Source organism: Ranitomeya imitator, chromosome 9, assembly GCF_032444005.1.
Source record: "Ranitomeya imitator isolate aRanImi1 chromosome 9, aRanImi1.pri, whole genome shotgun sequence".
NCBI classification, from domain to species: domain Eukaryota; kingdom Metazoa; phylum Chordata; class Amphibia; order Anura; family Dendrobatidae; genus Ranitomeya; species Ranitomeya imitator.
The window spans coordinates 3,307,310-3,317,797 of record NC_091290.1 but is presented as its reverse complement, the minus strand read 5'-3'; positions in this window follow the sequence as shown (position 1 = coordinate 3,317,797).

Here is a 10,488-nt window from a genome sequence, read left to right as displayed (position 1 = left end):
ATGCAACTCGGCACAGCCTGAGAAACTAACTAGCCTGAAGATAGAAAATAAGCCTACCTTGCCTCAGAGAAATACCCCAAAGGAAAAGGCAGCCCCCCACATATAATGACTGTGAGTTAAGATGAAAAGACAAACTTAGAGATGAAATAGATTCAGCAAAGTGAGGCCCGACTTTCTTAACAGATCGAGGATAGAAAAGGTAACTTTGCGGTCTACACAAAACCCTAAAGAAAACCACGCAAAGGGGGCAAAAAGACCCTCCGTACCGAACGAATGGCACGGAGGTACACCCTTTGCGTCCCAGAGCTTCCAGCAACAAATTAGACAAGCTGGACAGAAAAAATAGCAAACAAATAGCAAAGAAGAACTTAGCTATGCAGAGCAGCAGGCCACAGGAATGATCCAGGGAAAAGCAAGTCCAACACTGGAACATTGACAGGAAGCCAGGATCAAAGCATTAGGTGGAGTTAAGCAGAGAAGCACCCAACGACCTCACCAGATCACCTGAGGGAGGAAACCCAGAAGCCGCAGCACCACCTCCCTCCACCAACAGAAGCCCACAGAGAGAAGCAGCCGAAGTACCACTCGTGACCACAGGAGGGAGCTCTGCCACAGAATTCACAACACATCCCTCCCTGCATCTCCCCTGGCTCACTCTCCACATTCGATCCCATCACAGAAGAAGTCTCCAGGCTCCTCTCTTCTTCTCATCCGACTACTTGCACCACCGACCCCATTCCCTCACATCTCCTCCAGTCTCTCTCTCCACTCGTCACAACTCACCTAACTACAATCTTTAGGCTAAGTGCACACGTTGCAGAATTGCAGTCATGGTGGACAAAGGCACGTGTGGAAAGTAAGAGGATCAATGCATTCCTATGTGTGCGGAATCGCAGCGATTCCACAAATTAATGAACATGCTGTGTTTTTTTCCAGAATGCGTTTCCGCTAAGGAAAAAAATGCAGCATGTGCATACAAAATGCGGATTGCATTCTTTTAATAGGATGCTTAATGTGAGTGTTTTTTCCGTGGTTTTATCGCGAAACCCTCTCTCGATCAATCCTGCACAAATAACTACCAACCAATCTCCCCTTCACCTCTTAACTCTTGGAGCAACTGATCTACTCCCGCCTTTCCCGTTACCTCTCCATTCACTCCCTCTTAGAACCTTCACAGTCCGGCTTCCGCCCCCTACATTTTACAGATACTGCACTCCTCAAGGTGACCAATGACCTTCTGACAGCAAAATGTTACCGTGACCACACTCTGCTCATTCTTCTCGACCTTTCTGCAGCTTTCGACACTGTTGACCACCCTCTCCTACTCTTTAGGCTCCAGTCACTAGGTATTAAGGACACTGCTCTCTCCTGGTTCTCCTCCTATCTTTCTGACCGCTCCTTCAGTGTTCTGTTCTCTGGCTCCACTTCATCTCCTCTTCCTCTCACTGTCGTGGTACCTCAGTCCTTGGCCCCCTTCTGTTCTCTCTCTACACAGCCCCAATTGGACACACCATCAGCAGATTTGGCCTTCAGTACCATCTTTGTCGGTTATGCAAATTGTCTCTTCAGAGAGGAAGAGAGCTAGAACTCTAGTGCCACCTATTGGAAGGTAGCAATCCTACAAGTCAATGCTGACCCTTTAACGAGACTTGTCACATGACTTGGGATAAGAGCAGGACCAGAATCTCAATTTGCAGACACTGTTTTAGTACCTTCCAATAGGTGGCACTAGAGTTCTAGCTCTCTTCCTCTGTGAAGAGACAATTTGCATAATTAGCATATTACCCAGAGGAGCCGGTCTTTGTGCTGTATATCAGTGCAAGTGTACATATCAGACCATTGTAGGAGGGTGGTGCTGTTATGGACAGTAAGGAACACGCTGTTACTTTAAGAGACTGCACCCCCTTGTCTTGCAGGATGGAATGTTCTGCTTCTCCCCTGCAATAAACTGTGTGAATGAACTGGAATGTGCAGATGGCAGGGGTGGAGCCTGAACAGTGTGTGTGAGCTGAGGCTGCTGCAGAGAGAACTTTGTGCTGATAGCTGCAAGAGAGGACCCCCAGCATGTAACAGAGCGGACTTGTAAGATTTGACAGACTTTTCCGGGTGCAGCCAGGGTGGCTGTCCTGTGTTAGTTCGAGGAGCCAAGAAGATACCGAGAAAGGGATTTACAGTTTCCAGGAGCACCTCCAGGACCCAGAAGCAAAAATACCACGTTTCACGGAACTGACAGAAAGCCGTGCGCACCACCGTTCTAGACTGTTGGGGGCCCCCCGGGACTGGATCTGAGTCCCCAACATCCCCGTGGGTTTGTTCCTGTTTTGTGCACGTTAGGGACTAGTGTAGGCTTCAATAGTCAGAACACGGCAGCCGTGAGGCCTGCTTAGTAAAGGCCAGGGAGGTTATACATAGAGTAGCATCATTCTTTGTTTATTGTTTGCATTTACTTGTGTGACATATATTGAGTCTGCAACAGTTGGAGCACCATGCTATTTTACGGACAAGCTAAAGAATAATAATAATAATTTTTATTTATATAGCGCCAACATATTCTGCAGCGCTTTACAAATTATAGAGGGGACTTGTACAGACAATAGACATTACAGCATAACAGAAATACAGTTCAAAACAGATACCAGGAGGAGTGAGGGCCCTGCTCGCAAGCTTACAAACTATGAGGAAAAGGGGAGACAAGAGAGGTGGATGGTAACAATTGCTTTAGTTATTCGGACCAGCTATAGTGTAAGGCTCAGGTGTTCATGTAAAGCTGCATGAACCAGTATGTAGCAGTACAGACACAGAGGGCTAAAACTGCATAAAGTGTATGAGAACATGGAAGAATATAACTCTTGTAAATTATCTTTTGCCATTGCATACCCATTTGCATCTTCCTCATCCACTTCATTCCTTGCCCTCCAATAAATCTACCCTTCGTTGTTTGCACCTCATCTTGTGTACAGTAGTCTTCCTGCACAGTGGTGGTCCCCCGGCCATCTCTTCAAGTGGCGCTGCGAGCAGGGTACTGTCACCAAGATAGAGGCAGCAGACAGCAACGGCAGGAATGCTAATGGAGATGCTGTGGGCATTGGTGAAATCCCTGCAAGGACATTTTCCGACTGGGTGTCCCTGCTGCAAAGCACCCTGAAGATTTAGAACATCAGCCCAGACCTTGAAGCGGACATTGCTTTAACTGCCCTAGAGGGAGAAGCCCGTAGAAACGTCTGCCTACAACCAGAACTCACCCGCAGTACCCTGAAGGATCTATGGCGAGACTGCTAGCGCCGGACACCTTCGCGCCAAATTTTTCTCTAGGCTGCAGCGGGAGGAAGGAATTTCTCAGTATGCAACAGCACTGAAAGAAGTGTTAGCGGAGGTGCAGAGAAAGGAGGCGGATGAATTTGGTGGCATGGGCTCTAAAGACCGGATACTCCGGGAGCAATTCATTCTGGGACTGCACAGCACATCCTTGAGGCGAGCACTGTCAGAACGGGTCCGGGCAGATCCGGTCCTTACGTTTCGTCAAATCCTGACGGAAACAGTGGTCCAAAGTAAAGAAGAGAGCTACGCGTCTAGGGTGATGCGTGTCCAGGGCGCCAATACCACAGGGGACCCAAACCATCAGGAGGTGCTGTCAACATGTAAGAGAAACTGACCCAGATGGAGCGAAGAATGGGGGAACTACAAGTTTGACCCACCGTACTCATGCAACCATTCTTCGGCCCGACTGATACGGGATCAGTGGGAGCAAGCCCCCTCTCGTCAGGCATCGGAGGCACGAAGACAGGCTTGAGGTACCCCCCGGCGAGGAGGCATCGAATGCTGGGAATGTGGAGGACGGGGCACCTTGCCAGAGACTGTCGGAACTATACTCAAGTCCAGCGGAAGCCGCCGTTAAGCTACCAACCCCCGCAGTAGTGCGGCTCTCTGTGGGGGAGTCGAGGAGAGAGGCCGCTCCATATCATAATGAACACTTGATTGCTGGGTGTCCCATCCTACGTGCTGAATTCGAGGGAGTTTTACGGGATTGCCTGATAGATACCGGGTCACAACTGACGACGATGCCAGAAAAGTATTTCAGGCAGCATTTCCAGGCCCTGGGCAAGAAAGAAAAAGAGACATTGATCCAGTTGTTTGCTGCCAACCAACAACCGATCCCGGTCACAGGGGTCATGTGGATGAATATTCGAATCTGTGGGCAAGAAGTGGGGAGAAAAGGGATCCTGCTAGTCCCTGAGCCTATGAAATAAGATGTGCTTGTAGTACTGGGAATGAATATCCTACTTGAACTCGATCAGATTATATTTACCAAACGGGGACCTGGATATTGGAAGAAGGCTACTACACATAAGACTACTCAAGAAGCCCTTCAACGACTGATCCGCATCTGTGGGACGCAGAAGAGTGTGCCATCTTATCAGATGGTAGGGGTCATCAGGGCTCCTGGTAAAGAACCTGTAATCCTGCCTCCTGAGCGAGAAACTATAGTATACCTTCCAGTGGGGACTCATTGCAACCTTGACAGGTTGGAAGTGATTGTTCAGCCTGTGGTAGGTGGAGGAGTGGACCAAGAAGTCATGATGATAGCTTGTATGATAGCTGTGGTCCAGCAAGGACACGTCCCCATAAGAGCTTTGAATGTGGGCCCTGGGGAGGTCACCTTGTCACGAGGGACAGATCTGGCCCTGGTGTACCTACATAAGGGTGAAGTGGTGAGTCAGAAGAGGTCTTTATATCCGAAAGAAGGTGCGGGGTGGACCCTAGCAGTTGCTGCGGGGGACGAAGAGACGCCATCCCCGGAGTGGACGGGTCATCCTTGATCAAATGGAAGTGAATGTGAAGGCTCTGGGCCCTGAGCGTGAGCAAGCAGTAGAAACTATGCTGTGGGAAAAATCAGGCAGCATTCGCCCATCACGCTGAGGATTTCGACTGTACTGAAGCCATCACGCATGAGATACCGACCAGGGAAGCTCGTCCAATTTGAGAACGATATCGGCAGATCCTGCTCAAGATGTATCAAGGGGTGAAAACATTACTGAGGCAGATGCTGGATTCAGGAATGGTGCAGAGTAGTCAGAACCCTTGGGCAGCCCCGGTGGTGCTCGTCAAGAAAAAGGATGGGACCATCCTGTTCTGTGTAGATTACAGGAAACGCAATGCCTGCACTGTTCAAGACTCGTATCCGTTGCCCTGCATCGATGAATCCTTGACAGCGTTGGGGAAAGCTAAGTACTTCTCCACCCTGGACCTAGCAAGCGGATACTGGCAAGTAGCCGTGGCAGAGAAAGACAAAACCGCCTTCATCCTCCCTATGGGGCTGTTCGAGTTTAATCAGATGCCCTTCGGGCTCCCCAATACTCCGGGCAAAGAAATGGCTCAAGTAGCTAAAGAAGCCCACGAATTTGGAGTTCATTTCGGCCCCACAAAGACCTACCAATTGTTACAGCGGTATGTGTATTGCCCCCGGTTGGGATCTGTGGTGGAAGAGGTTTGCTGGCAATGTCGAGTATGTGACCTCATTAAGAGTACCGAACAGAGGGCACCCATCCAGACCATACAAACAAAGGAACCGCTAGAAGTCTTGATGATTGACTATCCTCATGGGACACTCAGCCCAGGGGCTACAGTACTGTTTGGTGATGACTGATCATTTCTCTAAGTTCACAGTAGTCACCCCGGCTAGAGATCAGACTGCGGAATCGGTGGCGCGAGCCATCTGTCAAGACTTCATCTGGGTGTATGGGTGCCCAAAGTGCATCCACTCCGACTAAGGCGCATGTTTCCAAGGCAAGGTGATGAAAGAACTGTATCGTATGTATGGCATCGAGCTGTCCCAGACCACCCCTTACCACCCTCAAGGTAACGGAGCATGTGAACGCTTCAAATAAACCTTACTTCAAATGCTGAGAACTTTGGAGGAGGATAAGGCATGTTGGCCAGACTACCTGCCAGAGTTGGTATGGACCTACAACAATCGGATCCACTCCACCACGGGTTGTACCCCCTATCTACTGCTGTTTGAAAGAGCTGGATAAGAGCTCATTGAGCTGAATTTGGAACAGCCAAAGGAGCTGATGGAGCGAACTGTCACCTCATGGGTGAAAGAGCATCGGCAACAATTACAAACGATATGGCAGTTGGCGGGTCAGCAGCTTCAAGAAAAAGAACATATGGGCCGCAAACCGACTCAAGAGTTACCACTCCAACCCGAAGACCGAGTGTTAGTCAGAGAGAAAGACCCCAAAAGAAAACTAAGTGAGATGGGAAGTACAGCCGTACAAAGTTATCGAGTGAGTGTATGCTAATGGCCCTGTCTACAAGGTACAGATTGAGACTGGGGCATCCGCCCCTAGAGTACTTCACAGAAATATGCTGCGTCCCTGCCGGTTTGAGGTCTGTTCTATGCCATTGTCGCCTGAAGGTGCTACTCCACTTCTTAAATCTGTCATGCCTGATGGTGAAATCAATGATGAGTGGTGGACCATCCCTGACAGTAGGGGGTCCTCAGCCGCATACATGGTAATCCCATGGATGTACCAGTACCGCCACGCGAGGATGAGACCAGACAAGAGCCCACGATGACTCCTGCAGCAAGTGTTCTTCTGGAAGATAGTCAAGCCTTGCCTGACAGCCAAGACCTTCGGAGATCCCAGAGGTCTAATGCAGGGGTTCCACCAGTTCTATATGTAGAATAGTGTGCTCTGTCTGTTTTTACACCTTTGTTGCCTCCTCTATAGGTGCTGTTTCTGCACTGCACGTTCCTTCATTACACTTTGACCTTGATGCTGTGATGGCCGAGGATGACTATCATTAAGAAGGGAGGCATGTAGGAGGGTGGTGCTGTCATGGACAGTAAGGAACACGCTGCTACTTTAAGAGACTGCACCCCCTTGTCTGGCAGGATGGTATGTTCTGCTTCTCCCCTGCAATAAACTGTGTGACTGAACTGGACTGTGCAGATGGCAGGGGTGGAGCCTGAACAGCATGTGTGAGCTGAGGCTGCCTCAGAGAGAACTTTGTGCTGATAGCTGCAAGAGAGGACCCTCAGCCTGTAACGGAGTGGACTTGTGAGATTTGACAGACTTTTCCGGGTGCGGCAAGGGTGGCCGTGCTGTGTTAGTTTGAGGAGGCAAGAAGATACCGAGAAAGGGATTTACAGTTTCCAGAAGCACCTCCAGGACCCAGAAGCAAAAAGAAGACCACATTTCACGGAGCTGACAGAAAGCCGTGGGCACCACCGTACTAGACTGTTGGGGGCTCCCTGGGACTGCATCTGAGTCCCCAACATCACGGTACATTTGCTCCTGTTTTGTACACGTTAGGGACTAGTGTAGGCTTCAATAGTCAGAACACGGCAGCCGTGAGGCCTGCTTAGTAAAGGCCAGGGAGGTTATACGTAGAGTAGCATCATTCTTTGTTTATTGTTTGCATTAACTTGTGTGACATATATTGAGTCTGTAACAATTGGAGCACCGTGCTATTTTACAGACAAACTAAAGAATATAACTCTTGTAAATTATCTTTTGCTATTGCATACCCGTTAGCGTCTTCCTCATCCACTTCATTCCTTGCCTTCCAATAAATCTACCATTCGTTGTTTGCACCTCATCTTGTGTACAGTAGTCTTCCTGCACCGTGGTGGTCCCCCGGCCATCACTTCACCATCATGCAGCGGATTTGCTGCTAGCTCTCAGGCGCTGCCTCCTCACATCTACTTGCCTTTGCTCACTCCCAGTGTGCAGCCTGTAGTCTGCTGTGGTGCATTGTGGGAGTTGTAGTGCGTAGCTCACATTGAATTGCAGCACTATTGTGTGAAATTCTGAACATTTCCTATCATCCAGAGCAGCCAATAATGGGAGTATTATTCCCCGCACATGGGGCCAGAGCTGTTTGAAGCCGAGTTCATGGAGCTGCAGCTATTTTCTTATATATCTGAAGAACTTCTGGGAATTTGCAGGAAACCACGAGCTACACCGTGTCAGACATAAAATAATCTGAGAGGGGCCCGAGCCAGCACCAACCTGCAGATCCGTCACTGTGTATGGAGAGGAGGAAAGTCTGGCGTCATTATTTGTCTTTTCATTTCTGGAATTTCAAAAAGTTCTTAACCTAACATGAGAAGTAAGAGAGAGAGACAGTGGGGGTAGTGGCTGCTGTGGAACTACAACCCTCAGCAGAGCCAGCCAGCATCCCCAATGATGGAGGTTCTCCACACAGAGCTGTCGATCATCGCCCTCATCTCACATCAATACCCGGCACTGCCACCGGCACTCCGTTGCATGGAAATACATGTAGACACACGCTCCGCTCCAGAGTGCCGGCGGCAGCGCCAGGTATTGATGCGAGAGACTCGCATTGCAGTTGCAAGTGTAACCCCGGGCTATGAGGTTTAGAGTTAGAACTTGCAAGTGTGAGGACCCTTGGCACGGGTTGCGCGCTTGTATATCTTCTTGGGCAGCTGGACCCAGCATTCTTTGCCTTGTAAACAACAGTATCTGCCTTCATGGGGTGCACTTAGTGCTGGACAGCAACCTAACCTAATAGGCTGTAAGCTGTGACCAGCCCCCTATACAGCCTCTATTGTGCAGCCATATACTGAGCAGTCACCTCCATGGTCTGGTAGGATGGGAGTGGTGGTCTCATCAGTCTCTTACCCCTGTCTGTGACCAGCCCCCTAATCTATTCTAAACTCTGCTGCCCGACTAATCCACCTGTCCTCCCGCTATTCCCCAGCCTCTCCTCTGTCAATCCCTTCTCCCCATTGCCCAGACTCCAGTACAAAACCCTAACCATGACGTACAAAACCATCCACAACCTGTCTCCTCCATACATCTGTGACCTCGTCTCCCGGTACTTTCCTACACGCAACCTCCGATCCTCACAAGATCTCCTTCTCTACTCCCCTCTTATCTCCTCTTCCCACAACCTCATACAAGATTTCTCTCGCGTATCACCCCTACTCTGGAACCCTCTACCACAACACGGACTCTCGCCTACCATCGAAACCTTCAAAAAGAACCTGAAGACCCACCTCTTCTGACAAGCCTACAACCTGCAGTAACCACCGATCGACCAAACCACTGCACGACCAGCTCTATCCTCACCTACTGTATCCTCACCCATCCCTTGTAGATTGTGAGCCCTCGCAGGCAGGGTCCTCTCTCCTCCTGTATCCTCACCCATCCCTTGTAGATTGTGAGCCCTCGCGGGCAGGGTCCTCTCTCCTCCTGTATCCTCACCCATCCCTTGTAGATTGTGAGCCCTCGCAGGCAGGGTCCTCTCTCCTCCTGTATCCTCACCCATCCCTTGTAGATTGTGAGCCCTCGCGGGCAGGGTCCTCTCTCCTCCTGTATCCTCACCCATCCCTTGTAGATTGTGAGCCCTCGCGGGCAGGGTCCTCTCTCCTCCTGTATCCTCACCCATCCCTTGTAGATTGTGAGCCCTCGCAGGCAGGGTCCTCTCTCCTCCTGTATCCTCACCCATCCCTTGTAGATTGTGAGCCCTCGCAGGCAGGGTCCTCTCTCCTCCTGTATCCTCACCCATCCCTTGTAGATTGTGAGCCCTCGCGGGCAGGGTCCTCTCTCCTCCTGTATCCTCACCCATCCCTTGTAGATTGTGAGCCCTCGCAGGCAGGGTCCTCTCTCCTCCTGTATCCTCACCCATCCCTTGTAGATTGTGAACCCTCGCGGGCAGTGTCCTCTCTCCTCCTGTATCCTCACCCATCCCGTGTAGATTGTGAGCCCTCGCGGGCAGGGTCCTCTCTCCTCCTGTATCCTCACCCATCCCTTGTAGATTGTGAGCCCTCGCGGGCAGGGTCCTCTCTCCTCCTGTATCCTCACCCATCCCGTGTAGATTGTGAGCCCTCGCGGGCAGGGTCCTCTCTCCTCCTGTATCCTCACCCATCCCGTGTAGATTGTGAGCCCTCGCGGGCAGGGTCCTCTCTCCTCCTATATCCTCACCCATCCCTTGTAGATTGTGAGCCCTCGTGGGCAGAGTCCTCACCTACTGTATCCTCACCCATCCCTTGTAGATTGTGAACCCTCGCAGGCAGGGTCCTCTCTCCTCCTGTATCCTCACCCATCCTGTGTAGATTGTGAGCCCTCGCGGGCAGGGTCCTCTCTCCTCCTGTATCCTCACCCATCCCTTGTAGATTGTGAGCCCTCGCGGGAAGGGTCCTCTCTCCTCCTGTATCCTCACCCATCTATTATAGATTGTGAGCCCTCGCGGGCAGGGTCCTCTCTCATCCTGTATCCTCACCCATCCAGTGTAGATTGTGAGCCCTCGCGGGCAGGGTCCTCTCTCCTCCTGTATCCTCACCCATCCCGTGTAGATTGTGAGCCCTCGCGGGCAGGGTCCTTTCTCCTCATGTATCCTCACCCATCCCGTGTAGATTGTGAGCCCTCGCGGGCAGGGTCCTCTCTCCTCCTGTATCCTCACCCATCCCTTGTAGATTGTGAGCCCTCGCGGGCAGGGTCCTCTCTCCTCCTGTAT